The following is a 20455-nucleotide window of genomic DNA, read 5'->3' on the forward strand; positions in this document are numbered from 1 at the left end:
AGTCCCACTGTGCGGGACAACACACAGGAAACACACACTTACAGCCATGCAAAGCAAACCACATGGAAGCAAAAAATAAGTGATATCAATTTCAGTTTCTAAAACATACCTACTAAAAAAAAAAAACATGGTTTTTGTTTTCTAATATTTCAGTGCATCAAGTCTCTTGTTTTTAAATGCTACCTATTGCACCTGGCAACACCTGCTATAGCTGTAAATGCTCTGCAGTTGAGTCATTAGTTGTTAAAAAATAAGTCCACCCACATAAATATTACTAACACCATGACGTGTTGTTTGTGAAATTAAAGTTTAAGTTTAAGATATAAAGTTTAAACAAAACAGTGTCACTAGAGTTGTTGCAGGGAATATTTGTCTTTAACATATGATGGAGCTATGCTCCTCTCCTCCTCCTACTACTTTACTGTCATCTTTGAGACACATTTCCAATCTTACCAAGATGGCAAACAAGTGAAATGCTCCTTTGGTAGCACTAGCTTTCTAACTAATAACCAGAACACACAGGAAATATAATAGATAGAGTATGCACTGATTGAAGCACTGTGAATATTATACAAAAACTAATTAGTGGTAAAGAAAGAAAAAGAAAGAATTTTATCCATTCAGATTTTATATGTGTTTACAATTTAAGCCAAAATATTTTTACTCGAGAATAATTTTAGTGATATAACAGTTGATTCTTTGAGGACAGACAGTTCGTTACACCATGTTTTTAATTGCTTCAGTGATGCTGCATCAACTGTCATAAGACCACTGAAAGCACCAACAGCTTTGATCACCTGAAAAACTTTTCACTTTGCACTACAGAACACAAACTCTGCATGAGTGGGCTGGGAAGTGTTGCAGCTGTTTCATTAAGAGAGTGTAATGTGTATCCTCTATATGCTACGTATATCACTCGCCCTGGATAATGAGTGTGTAGTTTAAGTTACAGTCTGTAGTAACGTAGCCAGTGTTTTTCAGGTCCTCTGAATCAGATGGTTCAGTACATTTTGGCAAACATCTCTTCCCCCGTAGAACGATGATGTAAGCAAACAGGCTTTTTAGGTGGCTGGTGTGCAGCCAGGTAGAATGACATATGGCAAGGAGGCATGTGCAATGTGCTGCAAATCACACTTAGGTGAACACAATCTCTGCCTTGACTTTTAGGTTTCATAAATAATTCAGCGCGGGCTAAGGAAAACATTTGGATTTCCCAGGAGCAAAGACAAATAACTTTTAAATCCCACTTTTAAGTGCACTTGTTTAAAAAAGGAAAAGGGACTATTCTCATCGACCCTCACTACACTACTCAGATCCAAGGGTCCAAACATTTATAGCCACAGTAGCCTGAAAAGATCCACTTGACTGTTCAACTTTGACCTGGAAAAACACTCATCTATTTTAAGACAGGACATAAATCCAACCGCTGCAGGTCTGGGACTTGAGCAGAGTCATGTTCAGACAGAGCTGTGGCTGTCTCGGTCAGGTGTGCCCAGGTGGTCAGAGTTCAGGCAGACTGTCAGTGAAGCCAAATTCATTCACAGTGTGTTCGTCTCTGTTAGAGACTGAGCCTCCACTGAGGATTGTGCTTCCAATAATCGGCCACACATTCTTTAAACAGTCTTTGCTGATAATCCTACTGCTGCACCAGGAGACGTAGACTGAGTTTCAGGTGATACAACAGTGTGAAAAACAGTGTGAAAAGTGTGTACAACATTTTCAGTGACTGGATTGTAGTTATAGTTGGGAAAAGAGCAAGGGGTATGTCTGTGATAGGAAGGTTAGGGGGGAAAAAAAAAAAAAAAAAAAAATATATATATATATATATATATATATATATATATATTTATTGGCGTTTTGGGTAATTTGAATATTACAAAAATGTGCTTATTAAAACAGATTTTATGAAAAATAGATGGCGCCCCTCAGCTGTCAGGTAAGAAAATGTTTTCTACAGTCTTTCCTTAGGGGGTGGAACAGTTAAGTGTGTCTGAATGTGGCAAAGAGAAGCCTTAAGTAAATTTAAAAGCCTCCAATGCCTGCCAGTATTTCCTTGAGCCTGACTTCAGGGCGGAGAACAGACTTCAAAAGGCAGTGACACTGAAAGAACGTCAATAAGGCATGAGTAGGTCACAAAAGCAGAGAGCCCGGTGGCAGCAAATACAAGTAACAATCCAGAAAATCAAAAACAACACAACAGGGACACCAAAAACAAAGCCTCTGTGGTACAACAAAACAGTTTAAGAACACAACCAATGCAAGAAAAACCTTTCGTTTCGACGTCACGGAGCGGATTTTTTTTTAAAATTGTAATCATTAGTATCACTTTTTAGGACTATATAGATATTCCATGTGTCTCTTACTCTGATGGATCTGGATTAGTATTGGGTTTTTAGAGTAAGGAGCTGCATACGCTCATACTGCAGCAGTGGAAACAAGTCAATGAATAAATGAGAGAGCAAAAGTGAAAAAGAGGGCGAAGAGAGACAAATGAGGAAAGAGAGAGAGAGGAATAAGAAGAGAGGCTGTTCTGCCTCAGACAGCTTGTGGGCTTTTGTGTGATAGCTGCTGGCTGTAGGAGGCTGTGAAAAGATAAGGTTTACTAATGGGGTGTTTAGGAGAATGTTTCATTTATTATCATACTTCACTAAGGTGAGCATGGAGTAATATCGAGGGTCGGGCGCTATTCATGAGAGCTCTGAGAGGGTTTTGTATTGTGGGGGACTGTTAGTGGTGCTTCCAAAAACCGCTAACCCTGGTAGAGAAGAGGCAGCTGCAGCGCTGAGAGGCTGTTATGAAGTGTGGTTTTAGAGCAGCCATGGGCAATGTTAGGTCTTAATCCTTCCCATGAACACATGTCCGGTACTGTCCAATCCCCCTTGGTACTTTAATGTTGCAGTTCAAAGCATAATTTCGTTTCTCCCTGTGCAGACTAAACACACACACACCGAGTCATTTACAGAAAGTGACGCCCACATATAAACATGATCGTTGCCTTTTTTTAATCTTTACAAAAACTGCAAATGGTAGAGTGAATTTTAACTGCAATTTTACATGTGAAAGGGTTTGCACGATGTGACGCAAAAGGGGCCATCATCGGCACAGCTTTCAAACCATTTAATTCTAGAGATACAAACAGGCCATCAGACTAACAGCAACGACCAATCAATCTTGGGTGTGGCCGCTCGACGTACAAGAAAACCACACTTAATGCGTACAAAATGCATATGTCTTCATACACATCTCATGTATATATACACACAACAAAAAGGAAAGGTGGCAGGATTAATCACCAGTTGGACAAACATTACAGAATATTAATTAAAGACAATTCTTCATTAAGACCGTCTTGATATATTCATATTCTTATTTGAGCTGACCATAATCCACACTTAGTATTTCTGTGTTTGATAAGTTTACAGTTACAATTTATTGCTTTTTCCAAATGAGTTTTCTTTTTTTACTTTCCAGGTGGCAGGTCTTTGAAATAAAAGCTTCCCAACCACTTTGGTTTTCTATTTCCACAATAATGCATGGAGCAGCAGGCCACACACCTTCCTGGTTTTGATCTTAAGCCAAAAAAACAAATGAGAGAGCGGTACTGTTACTGCAGTATTTAGCATTGTGATATATGACCTCATCACTGAGCGTTTCCATTGGCTCTCTCCCGTATTTAGCTTGGATACTCATTTATTGTGTATGATGTTATTATTTTGTCATGTCGGCTGTGCCAGAAACCTCTGTAGGAGGCATTAAGCACCACCAGGAAGATAGTTTATTACTTAATGCCTCTAAACTATGTATGAAACTGGACATTATTCCCATAAGTTGTAGTAAAGAATATAATCAGTAATATTACACTGAAATGCAAGTCTTATGTAACTAAAAATTTGACATTTTGTGTGAAATGATCCGTTTAACAGCCAGTCAGATCTATAGATCCCTAAAAGTTTTACTATAGGAAGAGTTTACCTTTATCATTTAAGGCAAGACAATGATAGCCTAAATGCAGATGATGATAAACCAAGAAACAGTGTTAAAAATGACTCAGCAAATATAGAGTAGGATGCCACAAACCAGATAATCAACAGGAGGAGGAACATGCATTCATTGGACAAGACGTTTCTCATCAGTGACCAACGCTGGGGAGTTCTGGAGGCAGAGAGAGAAAGGCAAAGCCCAGGAACACAGCCAGTACAAGCAGATGTTGGAAATTGTACCAAAAATCCAGCACAACAGCAGGTGCCGGTTGGAAGAATGAAAATGGAAGAAATGTGGAAAAGGAACAGTGAGGAAGAATTCTGCCACTGCAGGTCAAGTAAAACATGCCTCGGCTGAAGAGGAATGGAGAAATTATGGTGAAGTGGGAGGAAAAAAAAATGTATGCATGTCATGTCATGTCAAGCCCAAGAGTTGACAGATTCGATCAAACTACACCCTAAGACAGTTCAGAGTGGTTGTTGGATTGCCTTGGACAAATTTTCTCTATGCAACAAGAGGGCTAACACAGAGCAGTCGAGGAAGTAGAAAGTGGAAAATACCACGTATGAAGTAGCAAAGATGACAAAGTGCTCCATACTATGGGCTCAATCATGGAACTACATTATGCACCAACACCAAAGATAAGTGCACCACAGAGAGTAAAGGATCATAAATGACAAAAAAAGCGACATATGATGATGAACTGTGTGTCACACAGATGTCGCGTGTGATGAAAGGAGATGCCAGAACTTGTTTAACTGAAGAAGCTGAATGATAACCAACAGGAAAAAGAGGCACATGATGTTTCCCACTGAGACATTAGCTCAGCTATCTGTAGCACTCATCTCCTTGGTGCAGCTATAGTGGATTTTGGCAAATCCCGCTGCACTGAAGCAGCCTGGACTGCAAGCTGCTCAATGATGCTGCATGATGACGTATTTTTTAATATTGCTGCGATGTCAACTGATTAGCGCGTTGCAAAGGGTAGATACCGAACGGAACAAATGAAATTGCGGGTAAACAAAAAGCTTGCTTCTAGATGTAACTGTGTTGATGATCAAAACAGCAGTTTATTTCTATCAGCGTGACCCATGCAAATTCCTTTAAGGAGTCAGTCTGCTGATAATTTGGTAGAGAGTCCAAGGTTAAGGTATGCAACAAAATATCTCACTTCTGTTCCCCCTTTTCTCAATACCTCTCAGGTCCTATTAGATAATAAACCCTCATGAGGGAAAACAAGATCAGGAAAGAAATGAAAGAAGAAGGGGAACAGGGGAAAACTGGGTCTACTTCTGTGCCACAGTGTAAGTGATGAGACAGTAGCCACAGTGTGAACTCTAAAATAACTAAGGAGGAGTGGATGGAAAACGCCATGTAGGAATAAGAAATGACTATACATTTGCTATGCAGAGATTTGAACTTCAGCTTTAGTTAATGATGATCTTTTTTTCAGTGGATGTCTTGCTTCCACACAGAGCTACATTCGACTTTACGCCTCGAGGCAGGAAGTGTTTGTTGTCATACCTACCCTTTTAAATTCGGTGATTTAAATCATCTTGTCAAGGAGCTCCCAGTTGAATTTGTCTTTGTTTGTGTTCATGTTACGTGCGATAGGTAATCCATCATAGTGCACAGCATGTCACCTTTATGTGTCACAGTAATGTTACTATTGCATGCTAATGCAGTGGCATATTACCAACATGTCCGCTTATAAACATCACCAAACCCTATTCCTCCCTGAAAATGTTCTAAAGATTCACTTAAATTATCATTTTTTCATAATTCATTTGTTTATTAATTTATTTAACCTAATATAGCGAGGTGTAATTCATATAAAAGCCCAATAAAGCAGACCAGGAATCTGATGTATGAAAATACTTTTGATTTAAAAGAAGAGTCTACTCTACTGAAAAGAAAAAAAAGAAAAAAAAGAAAAAGAAGAAAAGAAAAGAAAATTAAGATTAAGATTGTTTCTGCTAAATATGCTATAAAAAAGACAGAACAGCATCCACTAAGATATTTGTACTGTGGAACAAATTCAATTACTTTACCCTGGAAATAGTAAATGGAAGACTTAGTGACCTACTTCCAGAATTAGAAAACACCTAGAGTTTAGTTTCATCAGTGTTCAGCATAACTTTCAACTGACATAAAGTGTACTGAACTACATGAACCCAAAATTAAAATAGCATGAATTGTTTGGGTGAAAAAACAAATTACAGTGTCATCAGCGTAAAAAAAAAAGATGGGTATTCAGAATATTTTGGTCTATATTGTACATGTAAACATGCAATTGTCAATTATTTGTATTTCAGCTATATTGCAGACACTACAGTTAATTAAACTTTCGGCTTGAGCCACTCATCAGAATGGTCACTTAATTAACTGTAAAACAATTAAAATGCCCGTTTTCCAAACAGAAGGTTTAAATCAGGCTTGATTAGGCTTAATGTTGCACTGGTCTTTAGCTCACAGTAACCAACTTAAACTGAAACAGTATTGCAACTAAATTAATGACAGCACATAATGACCATAATAAACAGAAAGTAGGCAACATTTAATGGTGCAACAATACAAGTAAAGTACAAAGTGTATAAACTTATGTGATATAATAAGCACTTATAAAAGAAGTTTTAGTATTTGAGTAAATTCTGCTTCACTAATTGAGTGAATAATTCTGGGCAATGAGTTAGCTGCTGCTCAGAATTTAATAACAACTTCAATCCTTGGATGACTCAAATACTGGGGGTAATTTAAGCCAGTACTATTTTTGTTTTATTACTGTACACTTTGCAATTTCTTTCTGCGGATACACTTTATTCAGTAAATGATATACCATCATTATGTTCTCAGAGCAGTATTGAACATCTACAAGCCTTTTTCCATTGAGATACAAAGAAATGCAACGCAAAAGGATTTGAAAAAATAACAGTAACTGGCTATTTTAACATCTCAGCTAATTAACTGCTGTAAACATTCTTCACTACACTGCAGGATGTAGACTGTAACACACACTCTTTTGCCTGAAACTGGTAGAGATGATACTTTAACATCAATTTTACATCAGAAAAGGCAGACTTCTGACTACTTACTACATTTCGCTCTCTATGTTGCTGTTCTGTAATTGGTCATATTGTTTTTTCTGAATTGGCTTCAGTGTCGGCACTACCAGCTTCATCAGACCCCAACCTGCATTTCCAGCTCTACCCAAACCGTTAATGAATCAATTCTGGCAAGACCCATCAAATGAAGACACTGAATAATGCCTTTAGTGCAGACACTTAGCTTGTTACCCTATCCATTCCATGAGTGCTGATTGAGGAAAACAGGGGAAAATAGCTGCAGTGCACAGATTGCTTTCATTTATGGTGTCAACCACAAATCTGCTGGTTAATATCATTAATTTGATTCATTTCTAACACAGATATTGATACTGTTATGATGCCATGCGGTTATTTAGTGTTACATAAAATGCCTTTACTACACTTATATTAAGATTTTTTTTCTCCTGTAGTACACTGTAAATTGAACCATGAAATGTTACACCAGGTTTTTGAACAGGTCTCTCACAGACAACAATACCTGTACATGCATGTATCTCAAGTTACTTTCTACTCTTTGTATTATAGATGATGTCTGTTCATTTTCCCTTTTCAATTATTTAATGCATTCAAAGGGGGCAAATTACATTAATCATCACTCATATTGACGGAATCGGTGGTCAAATTATCCATCTGTGGTCGTTTTCTATATTGAAACTAACTTTGATGTATTTTCACAAATTTGTCTCCGAACTCTTGTAATAGAAAGCCAAGGCACACCTCTTTCAGCCAAAGGTTTGCTGAGTCATGACAATTTATCCTCACAGGCACTGACATTGGTATCTTAGCGGCAGCCGAGTAAAGGCGGAGCGCTGCACTGTGATTTATTGAGTGGGCCTACTGCAGAGGGAAGCAGGGAGGATAAAGTGCTCTCACCTGGAAAGTGAGGCTCACTCACTGTGGTCAGGAGAGATTTTACCTGAGGCTTCACTACTCACATCACTGTAAGAAGAGCCAGTGAGATCTGAATGATTCCATATTCATGAGTGGATTAATGAACGGTCGCAGGGAATCGTTTCCGCAGAGCCAAATTGATTCTTAACATTTATCAACGTTGAATATATGAATGGACGAGACCAAAGTGTGCAGGAGGTTGACGCGTTGACCGCTCGTTCTAAATGATGAACATAGAGGGAAATGTGTACAGTGCATGTTTAACTGAGTGGCTAGGACATGCCTCTGTAAACTGCTTCAACACACTCTCAGTGCGAGGGCAACACCGTGTCTGGCGGCCTCGCAGGTTTTTCCGTGTTAACATATGTACAGTGCAGCCCCATGGGCCCAACGCTCCCTCTCCCCTGTGCACACGCAGTTTCGTGAGAGGGCGACAGACCTCGTGCCATTTTTCATTTCAGATTTTGTCCCAGATATGCATCGCCTACCAGTAAATGTAGGGAGTGTTCCCCGTCTCATGCTTGGATTTTTTGACATATTACAGGCACTCAAGTTCTTCACAGTGAAAATTTCAATCTGAGCTGGTTTAGGCATGATAATAAACTTAAACACAAGGCTTTTTCCTGCCTTCTGTCATCTCAACATCTGCAAACAACTCAGAGGTCTTAACGGTGCTCGCCAAAGATGCAGCAATTCCAGGCTTTTACATCTCACAGTCCTCTAAGTCTCCTCTGATCCCATCAATTAAACTGCAAGCTTCTCTTTATGGATGGCTTATACCTTTTGTCCTTTACACAGTCAAGCCTGCCTTTAAAGCTATTCATATAACCTAGCTGTGACTTAGTCAATCTCAGCAAACTCACACGAGCGTGTCTGCTTAAATTTCATAAAATGAACTATAAAGTATGGTCACTAGCAAAGAATCTAAAATGAATTCCATTACAAAGAGAAAATACGTACCATGACTATTCTGAAATAAACCAGAAGAAGAAAACTTTTTTTATTTCAGATAAAATGTTGATATCAATTAGAGTAAATTGCCCAGAGTGAACCATGGGATGCTTCATGGACTCCCTTTGCAAGCTTCAGAACCACAGTTTGAATTCAGGTCTAATGATGACACTGATGACAGGACTCATTTTAAATTGATGCTAGAGCTTTTGGTGAGATTTTGCTCTGCTGCAGGTCTTAATTGAGTCCTTGCAGCAGCGCTTGAGATGTTGTGTAACTTTTTCCAGACATGGTCTTTATTTGGAACTAAAAGAAAAGCATTGCACAGTAACATCAGCGTTTCATTGCACCATATGTTTTTCCAGATGCCTTTGTGCTTATGACTCAAAGAGCAATTATATTGTTCACAATGCATCAATAGATTGTCACATTGACACCAGTTTATTCATTTGCTCCAATTCGAAATGTTGAAGAAAAACCGAGCATCATTAGTGCTAAAAGAGAATACAGTATGTGCGTTACATGACTTGCTGAATCTCCTCACTCAAAGTGCACAGTGTAGCATGAATCCTTTTATTTTCCTTGAAAAGAGCCTCTGTGCATTAGCCTGTTCTATTTGCGCACATGTTCCTTACTGTTCCTCTCAGGCAATCCTAGAATACCAGCACACAATGGCCTCTTTAACTGGTCCTGCCCTGAAGAAAATCTGCTAAAAGCAATATAAGCAGTGGGGTAAAACCATGCAGAGGCCCTGTTATACTTGTCATCCTTATCATTCTACCCCACTTATTCCAGATAATGACAAATTACAGCCCGTGTCACTCAAGAGATACGACTTTGACCGAGAATAAAATGCTTCACAAGATGTTCCTGATGAATAATCCTGGAGAGCAAAAACAGACATGAGAGTACATTCATGTCTTTGTGACATGCATGTGCGCAAGGCCACTCTTGGTCACAGATTGTCATTCAGTTACTATTGATGACATTTCAGAGCTGCCCTGGGAGCAAAGAAGAAGAAATCAAGAAGCAAAGATCAGGCATTAAATGAATGATTTCCCTGGGCAAAAAAAAACTGCCCAAGAGTTTGTGCCACTTAAGCTTTCCTGTGTCTGTACCCCAGGGTCCAGTCTGTTCACAGAGCACAGAAAGGGCTCCAACAAAAGATTCTCCTTCAATATGGCAAAGGTTAAGTGCAGAGCTTTTACATGCTAAAATAACACGAGGCACATCACTTTAAGTGCCAGGTTCATAAATAGAATGTTATGTAATAAACTGACAAGAAGTACAGTGCATAAGAAAAAAAACATAGCTAAATATGCCATCAAAAAATCTGTGAGAGCATGGATCACATTAAATTGAGCTACCTTGAAAGAATATAGTGTTTTCTATCCATATTTCCTCAGTGAGTTGCTCCCAAGTTCAGGATCTCTGCCTGTTACTTCTCACTTTGGAAAATCTGACAGGCTGTAGATTCAACACCCACTGTACACTGGAGTTAGATGTTAGGATATACACCGTAAGACAAATATTCCTCCGAAACTGATTCAGCTAAAGCTATTGCAATTCTTCCTTAGGTAAAGGGGAGTCCAAAGAAAATATTAGGATATTTTATTTTATAGAAAAATAAATAAATGCATAAAGGATGGCCTTGCTTTTTTTTTTTATAAATTAAGATCATACTCTTCCTTAATTATTTCTAATTCAGGGGCGAAAAGTGTATGTGATGTTACTGTGCAGTCATACAGTATATGATTACAAGATGCCTTATTGTCATGCAATCAGGATCACGAAAAAATGCCCATAATTCTTGTAAGATCTTGTAAGATTGTAGAACACAATGCAATATGACTGATTTTGTTTTATTTTCAATAAGGTAGCATGCACAGTTTCCATTTACATGTATGAGATTTCAGCCTTTACATGATAAAGTGGCAGCTTCTTGCGTAATCAGATCTCTCTTTAGTTCTCTGTTAGCAGGGAGCCTTTCACACGGGCTCAGCTTGGTGCGATCATTTTTTAATTCAGCAGTAAAGTCCACAACCAGCCACGTTCTGTTTTCCTGCGGAGCCATTACAACATCATTATGTGTGCTCTAGAAAGCATGCCATGCTACTTTAATATTGAATGAGTGAAGAACTAGCACACCAGTATCTTGTTTTCATGAAGCTATCAGAAAACCCATTCTGCCGCCAAATGTGTTTTTTTTACTGTAGATAGCATTTGCTATGGTTGACGATACAGTAGGTATTACTGCGTGTCTATTTTTAGAAAGGCAATTTCAAAGTTTACTGTGTGCTTACACATGCACATGGGTTGCATGTGTATGTACACATTATGTTTAAAGGGAGGGATTCTTGAGTGTGTGTGCTGTGCATGTGTGTGTGCGTGTGTGTGTGTGTGTGTGTGTGTGTGTGTGTGTGTGTGTGTGTGTGTGTGTTTTGCTTTGCTCAAGGCTTGTTGTTTGTGGGTTCAACAGGCAGCACATACTCTTTTATTCCCCATGGGAGGGAAACTGGCTGTGTTGCTTTCTATACTTCCATACCTTCAGGCTTAACTGAGACTGAGTCACTCAGATGTAAAATCAAGAGCCTGGGTCTTAGCAGATGATATGTAAATCTAATAACTTTACCCCATGTTTCGGTTATATCATGGTGAATGCTGTTTTGATCGTACCCAAACACAACCCCAGGTAGTGATCACTTGAACTGATTCAGTGTCAATGCAGGTTCAGTCAGCAAGATCAACTAAACTGACCCAGCCGGCAGCGTTCATGACACACCTCCTAACACACACTCTCTATACATCAAAATAGACCTGTCAGACACCAGTGATACTTTCAGACAGTGTGCTGCTCACTCTGTGCAGTCTGTCACTTGTGACTGTGCAGCACGCTACAAAGATTTATTATTCTTTTGTACAGCCTCCTCCACTCTAGCTGCCACACTTCTAAGTACTTCAAAGTGAGGTGCACCTAGATTGACAGCTTTTGATCAGTGAAGTACATAAGCAGAGATGTGTTCAACAGTGAAAAAAAACCTTGTCAAAATCAAAAATTGTTTAATTCAACACAAGTTACTCTGAGTGAAGTTCACAAGGCAAGGAGCAGACGACGTGTACAGTTTGTGAAGAGCAACACTTCTGTCATTTCGTTACAGTTTCACGCGGTGATTTATCTCTGCTGTTTGGCCACTGGCCAGTGAAGGTTAGCACATAATATTACGAGATAATATAATCCTGTCAGTGCATTGTCAGCTTATGTGACTCGGATTTATAATCATGAAAGACAAACATAAGAAATCAAAATGAATGATGTATTTTGACATCAGTGTGAGTCTCGTGCTTCCTCTTGAGCCGGTTGCCCCAACCAATATAAACAGTGAAATAGTCAATTGAATTCATTTCCCGGCTGGATGCCACAGGAACACGTCTACAGTGTCACATGACCTATGTGCCAAGGTCAATGCATTTTTAAGGACACTCTCTAAATTGCTGATGGTTGTTGGTAACACCTGATGCCCACTGGGTTCACCAAGGAGTACGACACTTGAGATGACTCCCACTAGAGGTAGAGGTAGAGCTGAAGTCATCTCTGTATGGAAACACTGGGAATCAGCCGCAACCAGGAAAATTTAAACCTCTTTCAGTTTCAAAATTGTTCCATCAAAGCTCGGCTCAAAATGTTCGTTTGAATTTTCCTCCTCATTCTTGTAAAGAAATTAGGGTGTGACTGCTTCCCTTTCCAGACAATTCATGAACCTCAAAAAATAAAAAATTACTCTATGGGTTATGAAAGAAGATCCTGTGCCAGCTGTCATTTTGAAAATAGGCCTAATTAGCTTTATTTTTCAAATATTTCCCTGAGGAGTAGTACTTTATTAATTTTTCTCATTGCCTCAATGTATGATCAAGAAAACTCAGACCCAGAGTCAAAAAGTAATTGCTGGTGGTGCTCACTCTTCCTTAGCAACAACAAGGAGACTCTCAGTGGAAGTCAAACTGTAAAACATATCCTAAAGCTTCTTCTGAGCAACGTCCAAAAGATGTCACCTCCCACCAGCAACAAATGATATACCATCAACGTGACTTGGCTGGTTCCGATGATGGCCGTAATAACTAATCACCCTTATTGGTGCCACTACCAATGAGAGCTATGATAACATACATACATTATGTGCACTTTTTTGAATTAACAATTTGCCAACTGTACACCGCAGGAGCACGCGGGGAACGGGAAAATGTAGCTTCCTGGTTGGTTTTAATGTAATATTCATTTAGAAAATCTCCCTCTCTGCTACATTATCTTTGTTTTATAACCATCTTCATGTAGAGGCCTTTACTCTGCAAAGCACTTAAGCACACTAATGTCTTCACTTAATGAATGACCACAACAATGGTCTGCCACAAAAAGAAGAGGAGGGCACATATAATTTGAGTTGGGTTCGCTTCTTTTCTGAATGTTTTAGCTGGTTTCTTTATTCAAATAGACTGTACATGACCAGCTTGAACAACAAGCCTGAAATCCCCATCCTCATGTTACGAATTGGATTCTCTGTTCAAATCAAATCAAATGAACTGAAACGTCAATTATGTACAATGACAAAATACTGCCACATTGTGACGTAAGTCATCTGACCACTGAAGTTGACGTGGGGCAGAGTAAACTGGCAGAATTTTAAATTCTAAACAGTTGCGTCAAGCCATGGACGACAGCAAGCTATTTTTGTCCTCATATCCATGAGCGCTTCTCTGCACGTCAGCAGCCGAGCAGAATCAGTCAGATCGGTGCCAGTGTTCAACCTTTCAATGCTCTGGGTCAGCATCCTGGAGATGTGCCAGAAATTCCAGTTCCTTAAGACCATATGGGGCCTGTTTCCTTTCACCACCCCCACTCTCTTCCTCCAGCACCCCTTCCTCCAGGGCTGCAACCTGACCCATCCTCACGTACATCAGGTCACATGTAAAGACTTTTGACAGTACTGACTGTTTCTGTTCAAAATATTTCTCCAAAATAGAGATATTTGGATTTTCCCTAGGGGATACATAAAGTATGTATCTATCTATCTATCTATTAAAGATTTGCTGTGTATTTTTAGACAGTGTTCCACTTCTAGGAATTTAACCTTATTATAAGGAAATTATTTTAATAAAGAAAATTCACATAACAATGGACCTGTATATGTAATCCTCTAAATAATCTTTAAAAAAAACACATGGTAGAAAAGATGGAGTAGAAAATATCTGTTATTATAATCAAAATTAAACATTATACTTTTTACTTCCATCTGACTGTGACTTGTGAGTTTACTGAGAAGACAGTCCAGCCAGTGATTTTCAGCTTATGACTGACTAGGACTGTAGGGCACACGCCAGATGGGTGCCCAAGAATAAAGGACCCTTCCCCCATATTCACCTACCGTATAACCACAGCCACTACATCCAGAATCAATAATTTTGCAGGATAAGCAGCGGGCAGTCAAAGCAGAAACTTGACCTCTGTGGCTGAGCAAATTTAACTTTGTCACTATACCCTTCATGGGGACAATAAACTTACTTAAGATATAAATAAAATCATGGGAAAATGATCACAACTACACGATAAACGAGTAAATGAAAAAAACGACTCAGTAGCAAACAAAAACGAAAACTTTACAATAAGACCATCCTTATAAAGGATTTATGAATGGTTTATAACTAGTTTATTAATTAGCTTGTTAACACTTTAGAAATCATTTATAAGCTGTTATAACACATTTATCTGTACTATTAAGCCTCATATCTCATTAGTTTGTGTTCTCCATCACCCAGTGTTTATACCTGTCTGCTTCATCAGATATTTGTTACTAGCAATTAACCGCCGTCAGCATCTTAATGTTGAAAAGGTTTTATTTGGCTGATCAGATTATCATATCAAATAATCGGATTCATACTCTAAGGCTACTTTTATTTAGAACTGGCAACTCATTCATAAATAATGGTGGGTTTTTGACACTTTACGATAAGGTTCCCTTTTAACAGCTATAAATAGTAATAACTCATTAATAAGATAAATGAGTAGCAAGCATTAACTTGAGCTTGCCAAATAGTGAGCCCACATCAATGCATGAAAACTGTGTTATAACTTGTTTATAACTGTTTATTTCTGATTTATAAAGTGTTAACAGCCGAATTAATAACCTAGTTATAATCCATTTATAAATCCTTTATAAGGGTAGTCTTACTGTAAAGTGGTACTCGACTCTTTAACAGATCTACCTGCCTGTTTCTAAGACCTAGACCTGACTGGCACCAACATGACAAACAAAATCTTTATCTGAATTATTAACTATTTTCCTGAGCTCTTCTTTGAAATGAATGGAGCGACAATCATTCCATACTTCATTTGTGCCGACGAAGCCGCTCTGGACATGTTTGAATGTGTTGCGAGGGAAAATTATTGAGCAACCTGTCTGTTAAAGCCCAGTGAGGAAAAAAAAAAAAAAAAAAAAAAAAGTTCCTTCTTGGTTGAAGCATGGCAGCAGGGGCAGCTGCAGGACTGACCCTGCCAAGGACAGAGAGCTTCCCATGCCTGTTCAATGCCGTAAAATGGGTCATTGAACAGCTAAATGGAGTCATTATGATGAGTAATTAAAAGAAAACTGCTGAAGACTCCCCAAACTCCCCCTTTTCTCTTGGTTCCGCTGCTTTTTGTGTTGTCACTGGCCTTTGCTGAAAGACAGCTGCCTTGGGCCACTTAAACTATCACCCCTTTCACTGGAATGCAAATAGCAGCCTTAGCAGCTAATTGAATCGCATTATCTATTGTCCTCTCATTTACTGGAAATCTACCCATTCTGCAGATTTCCATTACTGATTGTTGGAGATTGAATTTTGCCTGTGCTTTTCATCTGATACAGCATGTCATACACTCTGAGTCACGGGAGATGAGAACACAGAATTGTTTCATTAGAGCAAGAGAAGTAATATGAATACTGATTGTGCAGTAATCTGGCGCTTGTCTTCTGCAGACATTAATATGTATGTAGGTGAGAAATTCTGCAGCCTTGCATCGCTGCATGCCATAGAGGCTCAGGAAAAAAGAACCACAGAAGCAAGGCCGAAGCATGGATAAAAGATGAGGAAATTATGTTTAATTTCTGTTTCACTTATTGTGGCGAATACAAAACATTCGTCTCTCGTTGTTACAAATCTTCACTATCTCCTCATTTTAACTTTCAATAAAAATGCATGAACATGTGCCTGTGCAGCCTCCCCCCTGGGCGACGCGTGCAGCACATTTCTCATGATAGGCCGGGGTGGGGGTGGGTGGGTGTGGGGGGGGATTGATGTTTGATTAATGAGTAAAAATTAATTAATTAGTTAAACTAACTTTGGCAAGACCGGAAACTGAAACAGAGGATTTCATTAGCTTGTGCTTGTAAGATAAGGTTAATGAGGTGGTACCGATTCTTGAAAAAAAAAAAGAAAAAAAGAGAGAGGGAGAGTGAGATGAAAAAGAACTTTCATGCTGCTGAATTCATTTTGAACTGAAATGCCAAAAGAAGGTTATCCTCTGCAGAAGAAGCTTTTTATTACATGCCCCATTAAGACTGGCCTCCATATACTGGATTTAACATGTTGACTAGAATACTCTTTTCAGACTGGTCACCGCATGAAATCCATCTCTTGTGCTATGCTGCTGGAAAACAAACAGCTTGATAGGAAATGAGGCATCAACATCAATCTCTATTTTTTTTCCCCCCTCAGAGTTCGAGAGGAGAAATCAGTGAACATCTTGCACAGCTGGAGGACACCAGGGATGCTCTCTCACACTGAGGACTTCAACCCAGAGTACAGAGGTGAGTGCAGGTATTTGGTACAGTCGCACCTCGTGGTTTGAGTCAACTGCAGCTCTGCATGAGCAAACGCCCCCTAAGAGGATCACAGAGGATCCATCGCTAATCCACTGGTCAATAAACATGACAAGTACAGTACAGTGCCAAAGACAAGTCACTCAAAGGACATGTCATCCCGAGAGTGTGTGGCCTGAATATCAGGGTGGATTTATGTTGTGTTCAGGTTTCCCTGCTTCAACCTCTGCTTTTTCATTTATAATACATGTCAGCACCAGAAAGTAAATGTTTATTATAGGCTTTAGAAGGCAGTGGAGTCTTACAGTACAATAGGCTAATGGTTATACTTTTTATTTATGGAATCTTAATGGGAACATTACAGTTAAATGTCTATAAATGGCTGTAAATATCTAGTCTTTAACCCTCTTCCCACCACCTCGTCAGAGGTTCGATAGCTTTATTGTTTTATAATAATTATTGCATTAAAATTTCTATTATTCCTCCTCTAATGCTTCTAAAGGATTTATTCACCTGCTAAACTTGAATTATCAGAATCATTAAAAACCACCACTGTTCTTCACTGCCAATGACAATGGGGAAAATTAGTGGCAGGAAGTGTGTGTGCACACTGAGCTATTAGTGCTAATTAAGAGGCCTTTCACCAAAGAGATGTGGCCTTGACATTTGAATCATCACTGACTCACTTTCTTGCAATACATTTTCATAACCTGCACAACCTTTCTACTTAACTGACTCACTAGTTACTCAGCTAGTCAGTCATGTAAAGCAGAGCAGATGGGGAGTGCCCTGTGGCTTCATCGAGGCACATGTCATGTGGCTCAAAAGAAACCGTGCAGTTTTTTTCCACTAAAAGTAACACTTCCCTCTTGCTATTTATTCAACTGTAGTTAAAGGTGGACGCTGTAAAATACCAGCATGAAAGATAGTTGCCATTAACAACTGTAGTATAACAGCAAAATGCCTTAATATCTTTGTTTAACTCCTTTTAAAGTAAGCAGAGACCCTCCACACCCTAGATGTATATGATTCATAGCTGGTAGGGTGACAAGTTAGCATGTTAGCATGTTAATAGCATTAACTCTGAAGCGCCGCTGAGCCTGAGAGGCTGACAGATGCTGCTAGCATGAATATAGTCTTATTTTTTTGTCCTAATATTTTTTATGATTGCTAATACATATCTTTCAACATGTCCAGGCCAAAGTCCCAGTGTCCTTTAAACAAAAATAAAACTACAACAGTTGGATAGATACTATATTAAAGCAGGGCCTGGAGAAGAATGATAATAATGATGATGTAGACATAATTATGACGTATTTGAAAACTGTTTTCACACTGAAGATAATGTATTCAGTGGATCCTGTGTCATCATCTAAATCTGCTTGTAACAAGATACTCTGCCGGAAAGCTCCTAAACGGAAATTGACCAAAGAAAACCTAATAATTGTGTTTTTGATATGTTTCATTTAAAGGGTTTGTGTTTTAGGTCTTTCATGTTTACAGTGTTTTTGTTCCAAATGGGAGCTGCCATTTATGGCATTTTTTATTGAAACGAGAAGTTGAGAGACAATGAGCCTTTGTATATATTACCCTTTGTATATATTCTTGTCAATCATATAAGGAGAGGCATGTTTGGACAGACTTCAAACACTAAATCCTCGTTGGATATATCAAATGTGAATTTGAGTGCTGGATGAATGACTTTGATTTAATCCTCACTGCCTTTCAAGTACGGCCAAAGGGATTTTTCTTATGTCAAACTGTCCAGAAAAATCTCTTCTCTGGGTATAAATATGAAACCGTATTATGCACAAGAAGCACAAGCAGCCAATATATACATACTATTTACTGCCATTCTAAAACAAGTTTGGCAATCCATTAAAGTGTATTGTAGCAAGGTTTTAACCATTGTCATTACAACTGAAGATGTAGTGCCGTTGCAACACAAGCTGAAGTCTGAGGGACCAGAGCTGGAGAGGGACCACAAAACTCCCAGTTTAATTATTTTATTTTAAAAGAGAGTGTCCAGAGCAATATCCTTTTAGGGGACCTATATTTCCTAGTTTCCCTGCAGAGATATGTGCCTTTACTGATCTGTACAGGATGTGCAGTGCGCTCAACAGGAAATGTGAAAATCCTGGCTACATTGGGCAACAACATTTTATTGTAAATGTATTTTTTGCCACCACTGTGTGATTCCAGTTGTAGGATTTTGATTTGTCATGATGTTTTATCTTTCCGTCGCTTCCGTGTTTTTCAGTTTTCCTTATGAAAGCTGTGTTTAAATTGTAATTGATAATAGAATATTGTTAAGTAATTGATCACTGTAATGATCATTCTCCTGTCCAGGTCACTACAGCTTTAAGCTTTAGCCCTATCAAGCTATGTAGTGCCAAGTCCACCATCAACCTGGATTCCTAATTGATGGCACTAGAGAAGAGTTATTTGAATGGATTACTGTAAAGAGCATCATGGATTAGCCTGAGAGACATGGATCCCGTGGGAGCCTTAAATTGGTAGCATAAAGTGATTATAAAACATCGGTATGGCTGACGATTATTGGGTTCCTTATTGCTTGCTCAATGCATCGATATCGCTATGCCCTGCTCTGCCTCACGTGCATGTTGGCTGCAGTGGTGCCCGAGCAGTGCACATTATGATGTGATCAATGGCTTGAGGATGGGAACACAACCCCTTGTATATATAGCATTGGTTTATGTAGTTGCATTGATGACTTGAGATGTCAAGTTGGTAATACATGGTGGCTACATAAAACACACCTGTCTTCTTTTTAACCACTATGCTCTTTTAGACAAGATCGATGCAACATACCACAACCCTCCATCGCAGCACAATCCATATTTAAAAGACGAAATGGCTGCTTTACACTTCGTGATTCATGTGATTACATTATTACTGGGAACTACAGCGTTCAATCAGGATGAAAGAAAATCCGACATACAGCCCTGCCTCCTCGGTGGTTCTGTGGTGGTTCCATATTGGTGCGTTTCCCTAAATCTACCTCATCCACTTGCCTTGACCAGGCTGTCATCAGTGCTAATGTACTGTAATTTTTAGTGATCACTTTACTCACTTGATGCTCTCTCAAGTCCATTACTTTTTTTTGATGAGAGCTACAGCTATCAGAGTTATGGCCGGTTAAAGATTAAAGGCTTTTCCCTGAAAAAGATGAGAGGAGCCAAATCCGCCTAAATCATTCCTTCAGTAAACATTGTGTGCATTGTCGAGTCCTCCAGTGTCAGTCAGGGTTAAAACTTCAGGGTTATTTGTGAAACAAAGCAATTAAACTCTAGAAAACCTGACATCTGCATGCTAAACTTAACACTGGCTCTACTTCCCAATTGTTCTGGGTCTCACAGACCCCACTACTGTATGTGTGAATGTAATAATTTTAATTGCAACAGATATTTCTGTATCTATTCTAACCTTATTATTCCAACCCAATATGCAGAAAAGTGGTGACCCTTCCTTTTTGCCACAAACCTGGCTTACACATTTTATGAATGTGGCAAAAATGAACAGAAATGACAATAAAGAATTTTTATTACACCAAATAATAAAATAATATTTGATGTTTCATGTTTTATGGACTGTGCCTGAACTGAAATATATATTATTTTGTGTTCACCAAAAAGTCATCCACAGCCAAAGACATGT

At 38.9% G+C, this 20455-nt stretch overlaps 1 protein-coding gene across 1 annotated transcript in view; it reads left to right on the top strand.

The window, feature by feature from the left end:
• Positions 1 to 20455, top strand: part of elfn1a (extracellular leucine-rich repeat and fibronectin type III domain containing 1a) — a 72558-nt gene that overhangs the window by 30371 nt on the left and 21732 nt on the right. The window contains exon 2 of the mRNA XM_056401899.1: positions 16674 to 16765. The gene's annotated coding sequence lies outside the window, so the exon portion shown is untranslated. The remainder of the gene's footprint in view (positions 1 to 16673; positions 16766 to 20455) is intronic.

This window comes from Seriola aureovittata, chromosome 17 (assembly GCF_021018895.1).
Source record: "Seriola aureovittata isolate HTS-2021-v1 ecotype China chromosome 17, ASM2101889v1, whole genome shotgun sequence".
NCBI classification, from domain to species: Eukaryota; Metazoa; Chordata; class Actinopteri; order Carangiformes; family Carangidae; genus Seriola; species Seriola aureovittata.